Below are 23,279 nucleotides of genomic sequence, written 5' to 3'. Positions count from 1 at the left end.
GTATTGCACCATCATTATTATGAAAATACATCTTCTGTAGAAATTTACATACCTTGTTGGGAGGAATAAAATCAAAATGTTCCCACACAGGGGAGGACATCCTCCTCTTCTTAGCTGGCTCCATTCTCTCCTGACTTTCTCTCCTCACTCTCATAAACCTCCAAACTGTCTCCAAACTCTCACTAACCGCAACTCTCCATCAAACACCTACATTTTGAATGAAGTCTGAGGGGTTTATATTGCTGTCATATCTCGCGACAAAGTTCGAACCACTTCATGAACCAGTCACGTGGTACAGCCGGGCAGCAAGGCTTCGGACGTCATCATTTTCAGCTCTTCCCATAAATGAAGCAAGCCTCGATACGCGCATCGCGGAAACGCCCCCTCAATTACTCGACACAAGCTTCGAAGCCTCGATACAGAACGTCACATCACTAGTGTTTGGTTTAAGTTGAGTTCTTTAGGTTTCCCCAGTTTAGGTTTGTTTGCTCCCCGCTCTGCTCCTCCTGTTTTTGTCACCTTATCACCTCTGTAAATAAACATTCACTCGCACCCCAGCCAGTGCCTGCATTTTGGATCCTTTTCTCAATTCACCACACGACTGCTGCGCAGCCGTGAAAGTGTCTGATGCTAAAATACCACATATGTTCCCTCCTATAACAAAAATTAAAAACTAAGGATTGTTTACAGTATGATATTTTTTATCAGATATGTTCCCATTAGTTTGTGTAGGAATTATTAAACTGCATAGTGACAACCAAAAAACCGATGTTGGACAACATGGTGATTGAGGACTCCCATGCCTTCCTCTAATGTTAAGTCAGTCTTTGCATTTTTTCCAGGTAACTCCCACAGGCATGACATGATGATTAAAGCTTGGATGTGTAATCTGTCGTGTGTATTATGTGCTCTCCAGCAAGATAAATTCATGTTTTTTATATAGTTTAACAAAACTGTTTGCAACATAGGGTACAGAGGCCTGTTGATTCAAACAGGTTTGTTTAGATGCACCTTTTTTGAGTGCATGTTTTGTATGATAAGTTTTAATCTAAATAAGCACTTTAATTAGTAGCTTTAAATAACAGTCATCATACCCTGCAGAATTAGAGACGGAGCAGCCGGGCTATGTAAAAAGCATCCAAAATGCCGAAAAAGATAAAAAGATTGCATACCTGGAAAGAAAGGTCGCTGACCTGGAACAATACTCCAGGATAAACGACGTCATCATCACTGGGCTCCATATTAAACCCCGGTCATACGCTCAGGCGGTAACAGGCAAGGTAACAGACAACCACACACTCACTTATGACACACACTGGAAGGAAGAACTCAGATACATCTGGAAGAATCAGCTGCATCAGTCAGACAGTTGCAGAATATGATCAATTGGAACTGAAAACATTTAACTATATGGATCACAATACACACGACTTGGAATATGAAATAGATCCAGACAACAACTTTTTCTCATCTAACAATAACAATTGCTGCTACTATACAAATAAAGACTACAATCAGAGGATTAAAACTGAGAATAAATTATCAATTATCCACTTTAACTGTAGAAGTCTCTATGCTAATTTTAGTCATATCAAAGAATATCTTAACCAGTTTTCACATCCATTTAGTGTCATTGCCTTATCAGAAACTTGGATCAATATGGAAAAAGGAACAGACTTTGAACTGGAGGGTTATGAATTCACATTTATAACTAGGCGAAACAAAGGAGGAGGAGGAGTGGCCTTGTATGTGGACAAATCCTTGAAATTTAATGTGGTGGAAAAGATGACGATGGTGATTGATAATGTACTAGAATGTATTACAGTTGAAATTTGTAAAGAAAAAAGTAAAAATGTAATCATTAGCTGTATATACAGAGCTCCAGGTAGTAGTATTGAGACATTTAAAGACTGGATAGAAGAAACATTTATTGAAATAGCTCGCAAAAAAGTTTTCATTTGTGGAGACTTCAATATTGATTTGCTAAACCCAAATAAACATAAAACCACTGAGGAATTTATAAACACAATGCACTGTATGAATCTATTCCCTAAAATTACTAGACCTACCAGGATTACATCACATTGTGCAACTCTCATAGACAACATTTTTGCAAAAGACATTGAAAATAAGACTGTAAGTGGACTCCTGATTAACGACATAAGTGACCATCTTCCAATTTTTACAATCTATGATAGGAATTACAAGATCAATAAAATGGACAGTAAAAAAGAGTACAGACGAGTAAGAACAGAAGAAAGAATGAATGCATTTAAAAAAGATTTATTGAAGGAAAACTGGGGTGAAGTATATCAGGAACAGGACGTTAATAGTGCTTATAATAAATTCCTTAGAATATTTACATTACTGTACAATACCAACTGTCCAATAAAGCAATATAGTAGGAAACAGAAATATATGGACTGTCCATGGATAACAAAAGGTCTGCAAAATGCATGTATAAAGAAAAATGCTCTATACAGAGAGTTCTTAAGAACGAGAACTAAAGATGCTGAAATCAGATACAAAAGATATAAAAATAGGTTAACTAATATACTTAGATTTAGTAAAAAGGAATACTATAAGAAGCAATTAGATATAAATAGAAATAATAATAAAAGATTATGGGAAATCCTGAACAGTGTTATAAAATGTGGGACTGGACAAAAGAACTATCCCAAGTATTTCATTTGTAATGACCATGAAGAATACAATATGGATGTTGTGGCAAATAGTCTCAATGAATTCTTTGTAACTGCTGGACCAAATTTAGCAAGAACAATCACTCATCCTGGGAAAGCACAGGAAAAACCCGTTACACTGATTGACAGAAATCCATATTCTATGTTTCTCACAGCCGTTGATGAAAATGAAGTTCTTGAAATTGTCAAAAAATGTAAAAATCACAAATCTTTGGATTGTAATGATATTGATATGATAGTGGTTAAAAGAGTCATTGAGGCTATTATAAAACCATTTACATACATCTGTAATTTATCATTTCAAACTGGTCGATTTCCAGACAGAATGAAAATAGCAAAAGTTATACCTCTATACAAATCTGGAAACAAACACCATTTCACAAACTACAGGCCTGTCTCTTTACTACCTCAATTCTCAAAAGTTCTTGAAAAACTGTTTAAAAACAGACTGGAAAAATTTATAGATAAACATAAACTACTCACTGAGAGTCAGTACGGATTCAGATCAAGCAGATCAACATCATCGGCACTATTAGATTCAATAGAATACATCACAAATTCCATAGACAAAAAGCAATATGTGGCTGGGTTATTCATAGACTTGACAAAGGCATTTGACACTATAGATCATGATATATTAATAAGAAAACTGGAACGTTATGGTGTCAGAGGGGTAGTTTTAGATTGGGTCCGGAGTTATTTAAGTGACAGAAAGCAGTTTGTGAAAATAAATGGTGGTTGCTCCTTATGTATGGACATTGCTTGTGGTGTACCCCAAGGGTCAGTTTTGGGTCCAAAATTCTTCAACTTGTACATTAACGACATCTGTAAAGTGTCCAAAGTATTAAAAATGGTTCTCTTTGCTGACGATACAAACATTTTTTGCTCTGGTGATGATCTGCAGAATTTATTGGAGGATATGACTAATGAAATAAGTAAAGTGAAGTTCTGGCTTGATAAAAACAAATTATCATTAAATTTGAATAAATCTAAACTTATGTTATTTGGAAATAGTAGTTTAAATACAAATGCAAAGATTCAAATAAATGGTGTTGATATTGAAAGAGTCAGTGAAAATAAATTTCTGGGGGTAATAATAGATGAAAAACTTAACTGGAGAGCTCACGTAAGATATATTCATTCCAAAGTATCACGAAGCATTGCAGTACTAAACAAGGCAAAACAGGTATTCGACAGAACATCACTTCATATTCTCTACTGTTCACTGGTTTCACCATACTTAAGCTATTGTGCAGAGGTCTGGGGCAATAACTATAAAACCACATTACATTCACTTTTTACTCTTCAAAAGAAAGCAATTCGAATCATCCACAATGCAGGTTATAGGGAACATACAAACTCACTATTTTTGCAGTCTGAAATATTGAAAATTGACGATATAGTGAAATTCCAAACAGCACAAATTCTATTCAAAGCAAAAAATAAAGAACTGCCAGGTAATATTCAGAGTATGTTTTTTTTGAAAGAAGGAAGTTATAATTTAAGGGGTTTTTGTAACTTCAAAACAATGAAGGTACGTACTACAAGAAAAGGCTTTTGTGTTTCTGTTCAAGGAGTGAAACTATGGAACAAACTGAATATGGAATTAAAGCAATGTCCAAACATAAAACTGTTCAAAAAGAGTTATAAAAATATGATCTTCTCGATCTATAAAGAAAAGGAAAATATTTAAATTAAGTGAATGTCTCTATTTAAAAACAAACAAACAAAAAATTCATGATGTGATATTATAGTATATAGTATATCAGAAATCTGTTCACTATTTTTATTACAAATTATATCAGTAAGGAAGCTGACTAAATATTCACTGATAATTTATGGGACAGGGGTGGGATTAAATAAGTGTATACTTCTTCCCACTCCCTTTCAACATGTAAATTAATCAGAATGTTTTTTTGTATGTAATTTGTATAGTATATTTTTTTTCTCTCATTTCTTTTCTAAATGTACTTGTATATTGTTCACATGTTGAAATAAATTACCAATCAATCAATCAATCAATCAATAAGGGGGCGTGTTCGCAGTCATGTCCAGAGACGCTCCACCACGAGTTACTACTGAGCAGACTCTGGCTCCAAAAGTGGAACATGGCAGCGCCCACAAGCGGGATATTTTGGCTTCATTTTCGCAGAATGGGAGGAAGTGCTGTCAGCATCCAGTCTGGTAATAGAAATGGTTCTAATCTTTACAGTTTCTCAGATTGTAGTTTCTCAGGCAGCTTGTTAACATAATCAGCCCTTCACCTTCTTACCAGAATCATACAGTCTAAAACCTGCACGCCTCATCTGGGTAAGAAAGATGAAGTCATTGTGGAAGGACCTAGAACCTCCATTCCTTCTATCAGTGATTTAAAAAAGACCTCTGTGTCTATGAGAAAGTCTATTTTATGAATTTGGGCCATACTTTGCCTAAGAAAAGGAGTATGCTCACTGGCTGACATGCAAGCTGTTTCACAGTCATAGCCGTCCTCTTGTCACTGTGGGTTGTTTTGTTTTTTTTAAATCCAAGATAGCAACGGTGACAACATTTGTCTTAAACACTCGTGATCAGACTTCATCAACCAATCATGGTAGTCTTCAGCATCTTTTAAATTGTCTGTGGTCCAAGTATGGTCACTTCTGGCTCTCCTCAGTGTCACCTCACCTCTTCATTTGTGTGCAGGACGGCCAGTAGCTGGTCCTGCGGGGAGAGCAGAGCGCCTTCTTTCTGCAGAGAGAGACGAGGCAGGAGGCCACATTTCTGGTAGTAACGCTGAGCTGCCTGCTCACACAGCCACGACACAGAGCAGGAGTTGGCCTCACTGGGATGCAGAGCAATGACCGGCGATTAAACAGAAATTAAAAACAAAACAACAACAACAACAAAAAAACACTATACCAATCAGATTGGGATTTATTTTTATGTACTGCTCAAACTTAAAACTTTTCACCGACCTTTGTGGAACTGGGATCAGGAAGACGTCTTCCTGAACCCGGACCCTCATTCTGATTGGTGGAGGAAGTGACGTGGGCATAGGAGCAACCAAAGTTTGAGTTGGAGGCTAGAGTAAACAAAATAAAACATTCAAGCACTGTTAAAACATCTGTATTTAATGTCGTCAACTCTTTGTAGAAAGACAAAGCAGAGTCTGTGGAGGGATCAGAAAGTCTAAACATCAGGAAAGTAAAAGTTTGTCAGGTGATGCTACAAAACACCAAGGTATAACTATATATAAGATCCGAAATGGGCGATGTCATCTTTTACTCCTGGACAAAGCCCACGGCATCCAGGCTGCAGAAATATGTAAAAACAGCTCGCCCGTTTTGATCAGCTCGCGCTCATTTACTTCCACATTCATCACTGTTCAAAATGAATCAGAAATGAAGACACATCATCTTCAAGTTATATCCCCTAGTGACACTGAATTATAGTTATTCTCTCACTGAGTGTGCATTTCCTGAATAATTCATGTGTAGTCTCACTCTGACTATCACCTTTTCACACTTGGAGTGACTTATTCACAATCACTGTGTTGTGTGTATTTCCTTAGTTAGTGTTACTCCATCCGTAACTAACAAACAGCAAAAGAGCATTCCACTTCTGACCTAAGCATGGATAAGGAGAGGTGGGGGCGGTGTGTCTGATCTCCAATCGTCATCATCTGCATCCCCAAGCTGTTCTTTCTCTGAGAGAGGCCTCTACTGGACAGGGAGGAAACTGCAGATCCTGAAAGAAAAAGGGCACAACAAGCTAGAAAAGTGGGAAAAGCACGAAAAAGAAAAACCAAACAAACCCAGTCTAATCTGCAGGCCGTGTCCGAGTTCAAATACTTGTTTTGAATTCCAGCTGCAGAAGATAAGGCAGTTTCCTCTACTCTTGGCCCAGATGAGTGTGGTAAAAAGCAAACTTACAAATCAGATGTCCTTGCAGAGCCTTAACTCCATCCTGTACATCCGATATGGACTGAAGCTGTCTGGTGAGGCTTGCTATGAACACCAGCTGCCTGATAATGTTGATGACCCACTCTTTCTGTGAGCCAGCACAGCCTGTGTGTGTGGAGGGATGTCGGGAAAAAAACAAAACAAAAAAACAATTAGCCTGAATTAGGACTAGTTGTCATCATTTTTTTTCACATAGCCACGGTTTTTTCTATGGTCTGTTTTTGGGCCATTAATGTAGTTTGGTAACAGCATTATGCTTAAAAATGTTCATCTTTTACTGTTACCTGTTGTGGATCACAAAGTTTAAAACTACTTAAAAACACACACAAACACAACAAAGTAACTCCACCATGTGTCTATCCGGTCTTTAAGTGATGACGTGATCAATCCTACTTCTGGGCCCAAACTACTCTGCGTTTAATAAGGCTGTTGTGTTTTTAACATGTTTTAATGCTTTGTAACTTGTTCTATTTAATCTCAACAAGCCCCTTACAAAAAGTAAGTGATCACTGTCGGCCTCTCTCAGTTTTTATTACAACTATTCATTTTAAAGCTCAGTTTTTAAAACCTTACCATGTAACTACAGTCCAGGCAATGCAGCAGCACATTAATGACTAACCTGTATGTGGATGGATTATCTCAGTTGTTCTCTTGACTGAAGTTTGGTCCGTTTACAGCATCCTGCCATGCCACTGCATTTTTCCCTAACCATCGGGAAGCTACGGTGGCCCTGAGAGGCCAAACGGACTGCAACTTCAGAAAACACTTGCAAAACATTAACAGTGCAGTGAATCCTGCTTGTTCCGTAATATTCAGGACTGCAAACCGAGCAGCATCACTGACTTTCAGCCTGTTGTGTTTGTGGATATATGACTGACTTTAATTATCCACAAAATCATCAGATTCTCTGTAAGATTAAGGTCGACTATCTGGCGTATAAAGTAAAGGCTTTAAAACAAAGTAAATGCTGAAAGTACAAACATCGCTAATGTCACATAACTTTGCCGGCATGTGGCCAACAGTAATGTTCTAATGTTCCTCATTATTAAACATTAGCACATAAATAAGTGACATATTATTCAGAACTTACTTTTGAAAGTTTACTCTTTGGCCACTCCACTTCTTTGAAGTGTCTCCCAGTCCCAGTGCACTTGTTAGCATGTTTTGGTTCGTGCAACTGGTGCGTCCGGTTATTGTCTCCCCAGAAACATTTCTGTTGTATTTTTTTCCTATTTCCGTTGTGTTGTGTGTGCTTTTGCAGCGTTTTTCTTTTTGCAGCATTTTTCTTTTTGCAAGTGTTTTTCTTTTTGCAGCATTTTTCTTTTTGCAAGTGTTTTTCTTTTTTGCAGCATTTTTCTTTTTGCAAGTGTTTTCTGAAGTTGCAGTCCGTTTGGCCTCTCAGGGCCACCGTACCTTTGTTTGGCCTGCTAGAATGGTGCCCGGAGGCCACGCCCCCTCCCGTGACATCACGTTCCAAAGCCCTATAGACAATAACACCAAATTTAAAAGAAAGAAGAAGAAAAAAGAATGTTACTGTTACATTTTGTTATGACATCATTATGATGTCATAGTAGTGAATCTATAAGTAGGGGTAAGAATCCCAAACTTTCAGTCAGTTTATTTGCAACACTCAAGATTGCAGCATTCAAAGGTAAACCTGAGAAACATTTTAAAACAGTTGAACCTTTAACACAGTCACTTCATCAACACTCTAACATGTCTCAGAGTAAACACGGCAAAAGTCAACAAGCTTACGCTGGCTTTACTACAATGGACCACCAAAATCCAGAGCCAAATTCTGAAGAAACACATTTCCAGCTTCCACTCAAGAGGAAGCGAGGCCCGGATTATGCTGCACAGAATTGCAGAAGTCCCGACAGCTGCTCTCCACCAAGGAAAAAGAGACGAATCTGTGAAGAAAAAACTGTGTTGAAAAGACGATACAGTCAGATTTCAAAAGGCAGCAAAAACAACTCTGAGAGCTACTCTCCAGAGAGAAAGAGGATGAGAATAGCCACTGAGAAAAAAGAAACAGCAGTGACTCCGAGCATCCAAAAAGGTTCTTCTTCAAGGACTATCCAACTCCAAGTTCAGAAAAAGAACAATATGAACTTGAGTGATACCAAAACCTCTCAAAACACACCAAAAGACAACAAGAGTCCAGAACAAGCAGCAGTGACACAGAGCATCCAGAAAAGTTATGCGCCAAGGACTTTCCAACAACTAGTTGAGAAAATGGACGTTACGACCTCGAGTGATACCATAACCTCTGAAAACACTCCAAAATACAACAAGAGGCCAGAACAAGCAGCAGTGACACAGAGCATCCAGAAAAGTTCTTCGTCAAGGACTATCCAACACGTAGTTGAGAAAATGGACGTTACGACCTCAAGTGATACCATAACCTCTGAAAACACTCCAAAATACAACAAGAGGCCAGAACAAGCAGCAGTGACACAGAGCATCCAGAAAAGTTCTTTGTCAAGGAATATCCGACACGTAGTTGAGAAAATTAACGTTACGACCTCGAGTGATACCATAACCTCTGAAAACACTCCAAAATACAACAAGAGGCCAGAACAAGCAGCAGTGACACAGAGCATCCAGAAAAGTTATGCGCCAAGGACTTTCCAACAACTAGTTGAGAAAATGGACGTTACGACCTCGAGTGATACCATAACCTCTGAAAACACTCCAAAATACAACAAGAGGCCAGAACAAGCAGCAGTGACACAGAGCATCCAGAAAAGTTCTTCGTCAAGGACTTTCCAACAACTAGTTGAGAAAATGGAAAATATGACCTTGAGTGATACCAAAACCTCTGAAGACACACTGAAAGACAACAAGAGGCCAGAACAAGCAGCAGTGACACAGAGCATCCAGAAAAGTTCTTCGTCAAGGACTATCCAACACGTAGTTGAGAAAATGGACAATATGACCTTGAGTGATACCAAAACCTCTGAAAACACACTGAAAGACAACAAGAGGCCAGAACAAGCAGCAGTGACACAGAGCATCCAGAAAAGTTCTTCGTCAAGGACTATCCAACACGTAGTTGAGAAAATGGACAATATGACCTTGAGTGATACCAAAACCTCTGAAAACACACTGAAAGACAACAAGAGGCCAGAACAAGCAGCAGTGACACAGAGCATCCAGAAAAGTTCTTCGTCAAGGACTATCCAACACGTAGTTGAGAAAATGGACAATATGACCTTGAGTGATACCAAAACCTCTGAAAACACACTGAAAGACAACAAGAGGCCAGAACAAGCAGCAGTGACACAGAGCATCCAGAAAAGTTCTTCGTCAAGGACTATCCAACACGTAGTTGAGAAAATGGACAATATGACCTTGAGTGATACCAAAACCTCTGAAAACACACTGAAAGACAACAAGAGGCCAGAACAATCAGTAGTGACACAGAGCATCCGAAAAAGTTTTCCGCCAAAGAATATCCAACACGTAGTTAAAACAATGAACGATATGACCTTGGGTGATACCAAAACCTCTGAAAACACACCAAAAGACAACAAGAGGCCAGAACAAGCAGTAGTGACACAGAGCATCCAAAAAAGTCCCTGGTCCAGGACTATCCGACTCCCAGGTCAGAAAACAAACGATACGGCCTTGAGCGATACCAACACCTGTGAAAACACACCGAAAAAGAAAGAGAGCCCAGAAGACCAGAGAGAAACAAACGTGTGGATCATTGGGTCCAGTTACATTAGACGAGCCAAGGGTGAAGCAAAAGAGATTTTCGGAGAAAATTTCGGACTTAATACCAAAGTCCAGTGGTTTGGCAAACGAGGAATGCGCTGGGGGGGAGTCCTTCCTTGTTTTTATAAGGAGCTATCCACACAGAGCCCACCTGACATACTGGTAATCCATGCTGGGGGCAATGATTTGGGACTCTTTTCTGCTTATGAACTTTCTTCTGTCATTGAGAAGGAATTGATGCAATTGCACACAGAGTTCCCCTCAATGACAATTGCATATTCATCCATCAATGAGCGTCAAGTGTGGATATATGGAAATCCAGGCGAAATCAATAAGGACAGGAAGACTGTGAATGCCAGCATTAGAAAGGCTGTCGACCGCTTCGATGGAGTGATTATTGAGCATCCGCACATCAGGTTTTTTGACAACTCCATTTTTTTACACAACGGAGTTCGTTTCTCCAAGAAAGGAAATGAACTGTTTCTGACAAGCATCCGCACGGCCATCCAGAAAAGTCTTCAGTCACGTCACTGAAAACTGACTTGAGACATTTCTTTCACAGTCCAGAAAACCATACGTTGTTCATTTTAGGCAATGTGAGCAACATATAGCTAACGTGTGCTCTCTTTTTTCTTTTCCTCTGCCTCTCACCCCCCAACCAGTCATGACAGATGGCTGCCCCTTTCTTAGCCTGGTTCTGTCAAAGGTTTCTCCCTTTTTATAAGGGAGTTTTTCCTTTCCACCGTTGCCCAGCGCTTGCTATTAAAGGAGATCATTCGATTGTTGGGGTTGATAGTTTAGAATCTAAACTAAACTAATAAACATAAAACATCAGGTGAGGGGTTCACATAGCATGGAGCACTACAAAAATTACAAATAAAAACATGTAATTGGTGGCAAATCAAAAATAAAATAAAAAAAATTGAAAAATATCTCTTACTGCTCTGTTTATTTCCTTAAATGAACACTTGTACTTTTTGTCATAGAAGAATAAGAATATTAATATAAATATGAACACCAAGGCGTTCCCAGGCCAGCCGAGAGATATAATCTCTCCAGCCTGTCTTGGGTCTGCCCCGGGGCCAAATGCCTGGTGGCACCCTTGCCTCCATGGGCACCTTAACTCATCACTTTTGGCGCAGAGAATGTATTTTATGAACTAATATTAGTAGGCTGAAGCCTTTTATTTGAGCTGTGATTGTTTTTGTTATTAAGATACATATTAATATGTTTTTTTAAGGATCAAGATGTGGGTTTGTTTTTCCAGCTTTGTTAACAGTTGTTTTTTCAGAGATCAGATGTCCTCACAGGACAACATATACAAAAATATGATTTTACAGAATATGATGCATTGGTGTGGATTAAACAGTGTAATAGTTTTGATATTTACCTTAAAGAGCAGTAACCTTAATCAATATTGCACAGATAGAGAAAATCAGCAAAGTTATTGGCTTTAGTTTTGATATTTTGCCAGTAAAACAGTTTTATGTCTCCTGAGGTCTTTTCATTGTTTTATTGTTTCTTTTGCTAAAGAAAAATATCCCTGCCATTCCTCATTGTTAGCTAATCATGAATCCATCACTGGATCACACCCAATTGCTAGCACAATAATCATGTTTAAGGTTGTGAGCTGGTGTCTGATTTGTGTTTTCGTTAAATTAAGGCATCATCTGCACAAATGAACCACTTCATCAGAAAACAGAAAACTAAGTGTCTGTCATGGTCCTGAGTCTGTGTTGCCTTATGCTTTTGTTCATTCCGAGTATGTATTCTGCTGTGATTTTGCCATTTGTTAGGTTTCTGTTCTTTACCTGCCTGCTCCCACTTCTGTGTTCCCTCTGTCTGTCCTCGGTGTTATTGTGTCTACTTATGAGTCCGCCTGTCAAGTTCAGTGCCCTGTCTGGTTCTCTGTCCTGTTTTATTCTGAAAGTTCATGTTTCATGTCAGTGTGTTCAGTTTTACCACTCCCCTGTCTCGTTAGCCTAATTTCTCCCAGCTGTGTCTCCCTCCTGTGGCCCATTCCCTGATTACTCCCCGTGTATTTAAGCCCTGTGTTTTCCTGTGCTCTCTGTTGCGTCGTCTGTTTAACTCCATGTCCGTCTGCATAATTCTGTGTAACCTGGTGTTCAGTCTGCGTCTCTCCGCCATCTTTCTTTGTGCATTTTGTTCCTCCTCCCGTGCGTGTTTGGTAGTGATGGGCAGATGAAGCTTCATGAAGCACTGAAGCTTTTCATCCAATTGGTTCACTCCAGTGCAAAGCTTCTTGAAGCTTCATTTGCTCTATTAGGACACCTACTGGACGTAAAAATATTAGTTGGCATGAATTTGAAGAGTGTGGCCTTTTGCACACAGCCTGTAAATGTCAACAACAAAAGGAGTGTGTAAAACATCTATATTGTATTGATGGCAGCATACTGTGTATATTTATACTGGCAGTATGGAAAATGATCATTTGGAAATGCTTAAAATGGAAATGATCATTTACTGTGAGGTGAGGTGTGGTTGGGGGTGTGGACAGTGGTTGTGCTTTTGTAACGTTGAGGTATGGACAGCTACACACTGAGGCTTTGAGCCTCAGTCCTGCCCACGTTTTATTCTGTAAAAACTAAATTTTCACTGCTTTTATGACCTTTTAGTGGGGAGAACATAGCTAGGATTTAATGATTTCACAAATCTTTTGAATCCTTTGTCCTCCACAATGCTAAATGGCTGGGAGTCCTCAATCACCATGCTAACCAGGTCTTCATCTATTGGAGATTGTTCTCCTGAGGAAAGACAATAAAGACAAAGCACAAATATAAATATCACACACGGAACGTATTACAGTTGTATAATATTGTTATATTGTTATATTGCACCATCATTATTATGAAAATACATCTTCTGTAGAAATTTACATACCTTGTTGGGAGGAATAAAATCAAAATGTTCCCACACAGGGGAGGACATCCTCCTCTTCTTAGCTGGCTCCATTCTCTCCTGACTTTCTCTCCTCACTCTCATAAACCTCCAAACTGTCTCCAAACTCTCACTAACCGCAACTCTCCATCAAACACCTACATTTTGAATGAAGTCTGAGGGGTTTATATTGCTGTCATATCTCGCGACAAAGTTCGAACCACTTCATGAACCAGTCACGTGGTACAGCCGGGCAGCGAGGCTTCGGACGTCATCATTTTCAGCTCTTCCCATAAATGAAGCAAGCCTCGATACGCGCATCGCGGAAACACCCCCTCAATTACTCGACACAAGCTTCGAAGCCTCGATACAGAACATCACATCACTAGTGTTTGGTTTAAGTTGAGTTCTTTAGGTTTCCCCAGTTTACGTTTGTTTGCTCCCCGCTCTGCTCCTCCTGTTTTTGTCACCTTATCACCTCTGTAAATAAACATTCACTCGCACCCCAGCCAGTGCCTGCATTTTGGATCCTTTTCTCAATTCACCACACGACTGCTGCGCAGCCGTGAAAGTGTCTGATGCTAAAATACCACATATGTTCCCTCCTATAACAAAAATTAAAAACTAAGGATTGTTTACAGTATGATATTTTTTATCAGATATGTTCCCATTAGTTTGTGTAGGAATTATTAAACTGCATAGTGACAACCAAAAAACTGGTTCACTCACACCTTAGACCGATGTTGGACAACATGCCTTCCTCTAATGTTAAGTCAGTCTTTGCATTTTTTCCAGGTAACTCCCACAGGCATGACATGATGATTAAAGCTTGGATGTGTAATCTGTCGTGTGTATTATGTGCTCTCCAGCAAGATAAATTCATGTTTTTTATATAGTTTAACAAAACTGTTTGCAACATAGGGTACAGAGGCCTGTTGATTCAAACAGGTTTGTTTAGATGCACCTTTTTTGAGTGCATGTTTTGTATGATAATGTGGCAGGATGAATGTTATCCCTCGGTCCAACCCACTTTCAGCCTGGCCCATTAGGGGGCGCTGGTATAAATAGTGGCCATTTGAGTGTCTCTGCATTGCTTGCCTGTGATCTCCTTTTTGGTCACCTGACTTCCTCGGGGTGGTAGAGATCGTTTGTGGGTTACTCCTCTAAAGTCTCCATCGCGGCTGGTCGTAGCTATAGAAGTTTGTGGCGAGACGAGGATGGGATATAAAGTAAATACTCTTTGCAGTTTTAAAAAGACAACGCCACCCTGGGAATTTCACCCAGAGAATACTGAAAGTAACACTAAATCACCAGAAAGGCACTTAGGTTCGCTATACTCAGTCCAGAGACGAGGTTCAATGATCAACAAATTCACAATTTATTAATAATTATCTAAAACACCATATAAAAGCACAATCATAAATATTCAAGTACAAATATGCTTAAAAAGGTATTCAGAGCTGAGGCTTACCAGTGGAGGGGCAGGGATGCCACACACAAACTAAAGAAAGAAAACACACCCAAAACACAAGTGCAGCACACTATCACACACACTCACACTAATAAACTAAACAAGGCAGGTGTGTACACTCAAGGGATCCCACCACCAAGGCACCCTAGTCTCCTCCACGTCGGCACTCCGCATCTGAATAAAAAGAAACAAAGAAAATTTTAATATATTACAACAAACTAATGTGTAGCACCGGGGGATAACCCAACTGCAGGACCACACTGGTGATCTACAGCTAGAAAAAGGGCCTCCCACCAGTGGTGTAACAGAGAATCCAAACTACAAATCAAAAAGCAATAAAACAACATACAATCTGGATAAAACTCTAAAATCTGGAGCAAACGGAATCACCGTACTGCTCCAACTTGCCGTCCACACGACGATAAGTTAACAGTCAATTAATATGCACGCCAGCTGACTCCGATAACCGGCATGCATATGGCCGTTGTCCACGCCGACGTCCACTGTAAAAGCTGACAGCAGCAGGGAAGAATTCTCACAACGGGAACAGACGGTAAAAGCACAGCAAGGCAAAACAGCAGCACTTCAGTTCACGTAACTTGGCGCAAAACTAAGGCCCACACTTCCTGCGAAACATAATAAATAATTACTATAAAAGAACAATAGAAGGCAGAGAGCGTAACAAAAGTTGATTACGTACCAAGTAAGCCGGGTCACAGAACGTAAGCAGAATAGCTCAGAGGAGGCTTCTATAGCTACGACCAGCCGCGATGGAGACTTTAGAGGAGTAACCCACAAACGATCTCTACCACCCCGAGGAAGTCAGGTGACCAAAAAGGAGATCACAGGCAAGCAATGCAGAGACACTCAAATGGCCACTATTTATACCAGCGCCCCCTAATGGGCCAGGCTGAAAGTGGGTTGGACCGAGGGATAACATTCATCCTGCCACATTCTACCCCTCCTTCTTGCATCGTCGCCCCGACGATGAATTACAAAGACACCCAGATTAGTCCCAAGGCCTAAAAAATGCAGAGACAGCATGTACCCTAGGCTCAGAAATAGAGTTAGCAGCCCCTTGTGCCACCTCCCCTGTTGGTCTTGGGAGATGATGGATGTTTGAATGCTGGCCAGCTGTGGACCGGGTTGTTTTTCGCACCACCACATTTCTTGTATCAGAACTCGTAGAGAGAGCAGGAAGAGAGCTAGATGGAACTGGTGCTACACTCGGAGTAACTGTACCAGTGGCTGGAACATCGGAAGTTCGGTCTTCTGGTGGAAGCAACAACTCAGGGCTACTTGGAATCACTGCCACTGGGCTGTAAGATGGTGAAACATTTACTTGAGGAGCTCCTATGCTCAGGAATAACAGGTCACTGTCACATGATGAGTCATGTCCTGGTTCTGGGGAGGATATTTCTGGGCCATGTGAGCTACTGCTTGGAGCAGGCCCTTCTGATGGTGTAGCTGCCGTTACCACAGCCTTCAACAAGGTACGATGAACATGCTTCACACTGCTGGGATCATCTGCAGGTGCAATGGTATATACTGCCCCACCTCCTTTAGGTGCCTTCAGGATTCTATATACCACGGGTTTCCATCGATCTTGGATTTTACATCTCCCCCTTCCACTCAGATCGCGCAGGAACACCAACTGGCCGTCGTTCAATGGTGCCTCTTTCACCTTTTTGTCATGGTGCCTCTTTCTGCGGTCGGCAGCCAATTGCAATCGTTCCTTGGCTCCTTCGTGTACAACCTGTAGCCGGGCTTGATGCTCCTGAATCCACTCGTGCACATCTCCACTGATGGGGTCCGGTACTCTGCCCAACAGAAAGTCCACTGGCAACCTGGGTTCTTGCCCAAACATCAATAAGAATGGGGTTTCCCCAGTAGCCTGATGGGGAGTGGTATTATAACAGTAGAGTAACTGGGGCAAACATACATTCCAGTCTCTTTTTCTGGATACTGGCAGGGTCCGCAACAAATTGTGCAAAGTCCTATTAAAACGTTCACACTGACCATTTCCAGCCGGATGATAAGGAGTAGTGTGGGACTTCTCGATACCATAAAACCTGCAGAGCTGCTGGATCAGGGAGCTTTCAAAGTTACGACCCTGATCGGAATGGATACGCGCTGGTACACCAAACTTCGAAAACCACTCAGTCACGAGAACCTGGGCCACTGTAGCAGCACATTGGTCACGAGTGGGGACAGCCAATGTATACTTGCTGAAAACATCAGTCATCACCAAAACGTTCTCCAGCCCATTCCGGGAAGGTTCGAGCAAGGTGTAATCAATGGCCAAGATTTCATTTGGTCGAGAAGCCAACAAATGTCCCATGAAACTTTGAGCTGCTGGTTGGGTGTCTTTTGCAACTTGGCAACGTTCGCATCTCTGACACCAACGAGCTACCTCAGCAGACATACCGGGCCAGTAGCACCGTGAGCGGAGAAGCGCTAGGGTCCTTTCCACCCCTTGATGGCCATGGTCCTGATGAACATGAATCAACACCTGCTCAATCAGTGCACTAGGCAGCAAAAGCTGAAGTACCACCTCGGCACCGTCAGGGCGATGAACCTGACGATACAGAACTCCTTCCCTTTCAATCAGACGATCCCATTGTCGTAGCAGCACCAGAGCAGGTGGAGCAAGCTGCTGCCGCTCCTCAAAGCTGGGTCGCTGCTTCCGTCTCCAGAACACCAAGATCTCCTTTATCACTGGGTCGACCTGTTGGAGGGCATGAAGATCAGGAGTAGTGAGATGGGGCAAAACCGTAATGGCAGCTTGTGATACCTCAGCTGGTCCCAGCCGCAAGGCTTGTTGAAGAGGTCCAGGCAAGGCTGTACCAGGAACCATGGCTTTAATCTCCTGAGGATCAGGTGGATGCTGGCGAGATAAAGCGTCTGCGTTCTTATTACTCCTTCCTGACCTGTACTTTAAGTCGAAGTCGAACGAAGCGAGCTGAGCTGCCCAGCGCTGTTCAGTAGCCCCAAGTTTAGCAGAAGACAAGTGACTAAGAGGATTGTTGTCGGTGTAAACAATACACTTGTGGCCCAACAAGTACTCTCTAAATTTCTCAGTCATGGCCCACTTAAGTGCCAAAAACTCCAGCTTCATGGAGCTATAATTTAGCATATTGCGCTCAGGGGGCCTCAAACCCCGACTGGCATAGGCTATTGGCCTCACTTTACCTCCCTGCTCCTGGGAAAGCACTGCCCCTAGGCCGGCATGGCTGGCATCCACTTCTAAAATAAAAGGCAAAGAGAAATCTGCATAAGCCAGCACTGGTGCTGTCGTCAGCTTAGTCTTTAATGCCTCAAAACTTTGAGCACACTCTGCAGTCCAGTTCTCCGCGACACCATGCTCTGACCTCTTCTTTGATTTTCTGCCTCCCCACTCTGCCACCAGTCTATGCAGAGGTGCCGCCAACTTGGCAAAACCCTCCACAAAACGGCGATAATAGCTGGCAAACCCAAGGAAGGAGCGTAGTTCCGAAACAGTCTTAGGAGGCTGCCAGTTAGCCACCACTTCCACCTTGCTAGGGTCCGTAGAGACACCTTGATCGGAGATGACATGGCCTAGGTAGCGAACCTCCCGCTGGAAAAAGGCACATTTGGCAAGCTTGGCTTTTAAACCTTCCTGCTGAAGCCGACCTAGCACCACATCCAGCCGCTCAAGATGTTGCGATACTGTTGATGAAAAGATTACAATGTCATCAAGATAGAGAAGCAGAGACTGGCACTGTTGATCACCGAAAAGGCGTTGCATTAGTCTCTGGAAGGTGCTAGGGGCATTACAGAGCCCAAATGGCATTCGGTTCCATTCAAATAGGCCGAAAGGAGTACAGAAGGCAGTCTTGGGCCTATCCTCTTCCGTAACTGGGACCTGATTATAGCCACTTGCTAAATCCATGGTGGAAAACCAACGGGCACCAGTCAGCGCATCTAAGGATTCTTCAATGCGCGGCAGGGGGAATGCATCTTTCCTTGTCTTGTTGTTCAGTTGCCGATAATCAACACACATGCGCGGGCTGCCATCCTTCTTCTTAACGAGCACAATGGGAGAAGCATAGGGGCTGCTACTCTCTCTAATCACCTTGGCCCCTAACAACTGGTTAATATGCTCTTTCACAACCTCGTACTCTGAAGGGGGGATGCGCCTATAACGCTGCCACACGGGGATATCGTCTAAGACTGGAATGTCATGGGAGATCAAGTTAGTGCAACCCAAATCAGTATCATGAGCAGAAAAGACAGAGCTGTATTTCTTAAGGAGAGACCTCACCTGTCCCTGTTCCTCTGCTGACAGTTTAGACAAATCAATCCCTTCCATCTGATCCTGCACAGTAGGAGTGGCGGTGTGAGATGCCATTGTGGCTACATTAGGGGGTATTTCTGTCACACCAGCGGGCAAACTGACCACATGAACATCTTCCAGGGTCCCTATAACGGTCCTAGGGTAAAGCAAGACCGCCATAGTCCCTACATTAACAACTGGTATGTATGCAGTACCTCTAACCACTCGAACCAATGCAGGGGACGCTAAAAGTCCAGCAGGCAAGTTAACATCAGTAGGTTCAAATAACACAGTGGCACCTGAATATTGCTCAGAACAGGTGGCGGCCACTACTTTCATTACACCACCCGGAATGCAACATGCTCGCTTACCCCTCACTCTCACATGGCCAGACAAATCCAGTGGGGCTCTTATACTAACGTCATGGCACTTTTGCAGCGCCTGCACAAGGGGTTTAGGGGCCTCTGTGACAAAGCCCAAACTAAACAATGCTTCACCGTGTTGCCCAAAAAGCTCGTGGTAACACTTCCGAATGACATTCATCCCCAATACACCCGGAACCGTGGAAGGTCCTGCACCTGGAGGATCTTTAACGACCAACACGCCACACTGTGGAAGAAACTTGTCACAGAGCTCTACACTTAGCTCGATATAGCCAAGGTAAGGAATGGACAACCCATTAGCCGCTTTAAGCTGCAACCAATGACAAGCTTGGAGACGCTCTTGACCCCAGGACTCAAAATGCCGGCGGAAAAAACTTTCAGTAATGGTGGAGACCATGGACCCCGTATCAACCAAACAAGGTACTTTTATACCGCCCATGTCCACATCTATATGAGGACAGGATGAAATTAATTTGGAGACTGCCTCTGGACCATTAGAAGCAACCCTTGAGCCAATAGACACCCCACCCGAACTGTGGCTCGGCAATACAGAGGGTGCTAGTTTTCCGAAGCCGTATTTAAAGGAGAGTGCCTGCGATTATGCAGAGGGGCCTGCGAAGGAGGCCGGGAACGAGGGACACGTTCCCCATCACACTCCCGAGCAAAATGTCCAGGTTGCTGACAACGACGGCATATAATGGAATCGCCCCGTCCTGAGCGAGGCATTCGATGGGGGCCCTGCAATCGAGCAATGCTCTGAGTGAGCTGATTAAGTTGCTCCTGCTGGCACTTTAACAATTCCTTCATCTCGCTCATCTCAGACAATTGGGTAGACTGGGCTATTCCTGAAGGACCGCTATGGACCCCATACTGAATGCCATAAACAGAAGGGACAGAACTGCTTCTATGCCTAACGCCACTAGGCAACCCTTCACGTTCCCACCTAATAGCTTCCCCTCTAATCTCCAGCAATGTCAGTGTTGGCTGCCTCCTTACTAGCTGCTTTAACTCCCGCCGCAAGGTACTATCTAAGACCTGTTCAACAAATTGATCTCTTAATAAAACGTCAGCATTGGGCATGCCATTGGGGGCACTCGATTTAACTTTTTCCATAAGACCCAAGAGAGCGAGGGAAAACTCTTGCAGTGTCTCACTTTCCTGCTGTTTTCTAGAGAAGAAAGCTTCCTGCAATGCTACATAGGAGTCTGAACAGCCATACAGTTCTTGCAATATAGTGATTATCTTAGCAGGATCAGTCCTCTCTGCACTAGAGCGATATTTGATCTCCTCACGTGCTTCCCCTTCTAGGTGGTCAAACAGGAAAAATGCTTTATCAGCCAAAGACAAATGACGTGCTCTAGCACAACCTTCTATTTCCTCCAACCATTCATTCAACCCTATACCTGATTTTCCTCTAAACATAGGGCACTTTCTGTCACGGGGCACAAAAACTAGTCTCTCTGCTACAGAGACACCAGCCGTTGGGGGGTTAACAGATGATGCAGTTGAAGTAGAAGGTGTAGCACTAGTACCTGACCCAACAGCCCTCTCCTGACGCAGCCTCTCATTGTCTGCTTTCAGCTGCGCGATCAAGTCCCTGAGTTCCTGTAACTCTTCCTCCATCTCTGTAACACAGCTGTGAAATCCCACACCAAAGTAGCTGCTGCTTTGCCTTTATTCTGTACAAAATAATATAAAAAAACAATTTACGTTACACCAAACAAAAAAAGAAGAACACACGTCTCTGTTTTAAAGAGTATATCCTGTCGACAACGCCAAGTTTGTGGCGAGACGAGGATGGGATATAAAGTAAATACTCTTTGCAGTTTTAAAAAGACAACGCCACCCTGGGAATTTCACCCAGAGAATACTGAAAGTAACACTAAATCACCAGAAAGGCACTTAGGTTCGCTATACTCAGTCCAGAGACGAGGTTCAATGATCAACAAATTCACAATTTATTAATAATTATCTAAAACACCATATAAAAGCACAATCATAAATATTCAAGTACAAATATGCTTAAAAAGGTATTCAGAGCTGAGGCTTACCAGTGGAGGGGCAGGGATGCCACACACAAACTAAAGAAAGAAAACACACCCAAAACACAAGTGCAGCACACTATCACACACACTCACACTAATAAACTAAACAAGGCAGGTGTGTACACTCAAGGGATCCCACCACCAAGGCACCCTAGTCTCCTCCACGTCGGCACTCCGCATCTGAATAAAAAGAAACAAAGAAAATTTTAATATATTACAACAAACTAATGTGTAGCACCGGGGGATAACCCAACTGCAGGACCACACTGGTGATCTACAGCTAGAAAAAGGGCCTCCCACCAGTGGTGTAACAGAGAATCCAAACTACAAATCAAAAAGCAATAAAACAACATACAATCTGGATAAAACTCTAAAATCTGGAGCAAACGGAATCACCGTACTGCTCCAACTTGCCGTCCACACGACGATAAGTTAACAGTCAATTAATATGCACGCCAGCTGACTCCGATAACCGGCATGCATATGGCCGTTGTCCACGCCGACGTCCACTGTAAAAGCTGACAGCAGCAGGGAAGAATTCTCACAACGGGAACAGACGGTAAAAGCACAGCAAGGCAAAACAGCAGCACTTCAGTTCACGTAACTTGGCGCAAAACTAAGGCCCACACTTCCTGCGAAACATAATAAATAATTACTATAAAAGAACAATAGAAGGCAGAGAGCGTAACAAAAGTTGATTACGTACCAAGTAAGCCGGGTCACAGAACGTAAGCAGAATAGCTCAGAGGAGGCTTCTATAGCTACGACCAGCCGCGATGGAGACTTTAGAGGAGTAACCCACAAACGATCTCTACCACCCCGAGGAAGTCAGGTGACCAAAAAGGAGATCACAGGCAAGCAATGCAGAGACACTCAAATGGCCACTATTTATACCAGCGCCCCCTAATGGGCCAGGCTGAAAGTGGGTTGGACCGAGGGATAACATTCATCCTGCCACAATAAGTTTTAATCTAAATAAACACTTTAATTAGTAGCTTTAAATAACAGTCATCATACCCTGCAGAATTAGAGACGGAGCAGCCGGGCTATGTAAAAAGCATCCAAAATGCCGAAAAAGATAAAAAGATTGCATACCTGGAAAGTAAGGTCGCTGACCTGGAACAATACTCCAGGATAAACGACGTCATCATCACTGGGCTCCATATTAAACCCCGGTCATACGCTCAGGCGGTGACCGCTGACAGCAACGAGGAACCTGGAGAGCTTGACATTAGCTCCACGGAACAACAGGTGGCTGCTTTCCTGCGGTCCAAAGGGATTGCCCTGGACTGTAACTCTGTCGAAGCATGCCACCCTCTTCCCAGGAGGAACGGCAACATACCGGCTATTATATTAAGGTTTGTAAATCGAAAGCACAAGATTACGCTGCTGAAACAAGGAAGAAAATTAAAAGGATCTAATGTCTTTATCAATGAACATCTAACCAAACACAACGCTGAAATAGCCAAAAAAGCGCGACACCTTAAGAAGCTGGGAAAAATCCAAGGCACTTGGACGACGAACTGCAAAATATTCATTAAACTAAACGGATCACCAGAGGAAGCCAAAGTTCTGACCATTAAAAATATGGCGGATCTCGAAAAATATCAGTGAGCAACACGATCTGGACGGCAAACAAGGTAACAGACAACCACACACTCACTTATGACACACACTGGAAGGAAGAACTCAGATACATCTGGAAGAATCAGCTGCATCAGTCAGACAGTTGCAGAATATGATCAATTGGAACTGAAAACATTTAACTATATGGATCACAATACACACGACTTGGAATATGAAATAGATCCAGACAACAACT

At 42.3% G+C, this 23,279-nt stretch overlaps 2 long non-coding RNA genes across 2 annotated transcripts; both read right to left on the bottom strand.

Annotated features, from left to right (window-relative positions):
* Positions 1-8,056: 8,056 nt before the first annotated feature.
* On the bottom strand, positions 8,057-12,941 carry LOC309697611. Its single transcript, XR_014273865.1, has 3 exons — positions 12,175-12,941; positions 8,399-8,553; positions 8,057-8,124 (listed from the first exon to the last, which is right to left on the bottom strand). It is a non-coding gene; the product is annotated as an uncharacterized lncRNA (long non-coding RNA).
* A 6,196-nt stretch (positions 12,942-19,137) lies between these two features.
* Positions 19,138-22,407, bottom strand: LOC309697610. Its single transcript, XR_014273864.1, has 3 exons — positions 21,859-22,407; positions 20,945-21,637; positions 19,138-19,186 (listed from the first exon to the last, which is right to left on the bottom strand). It is a non-coding gene; the product is annotated as an uncharacterized lncRNA (long non-coding RNA).
* Between the last annotated feature and the right edge of the window lie 872 nt (positions 22,408-23,279).

Source organism: Aulonocara stuartgranti, assembly GCF_965226115.1.
Source record: "Aulonocara stuartgranti genome assembly, chromosome: 20".
Classification (NCBI taxonomy): Eukaryota; Metazoa; Chordata; class Actinopteri; order Cichliformes; family Cichlidae; genus Aulonocara; species Aulonocara stuartgranti.
The sequence above is the reverse complement of the archived record's forward strand: the minus strand, read 5'-3'. Positions and strand labels throughout refer to the sequence as shown.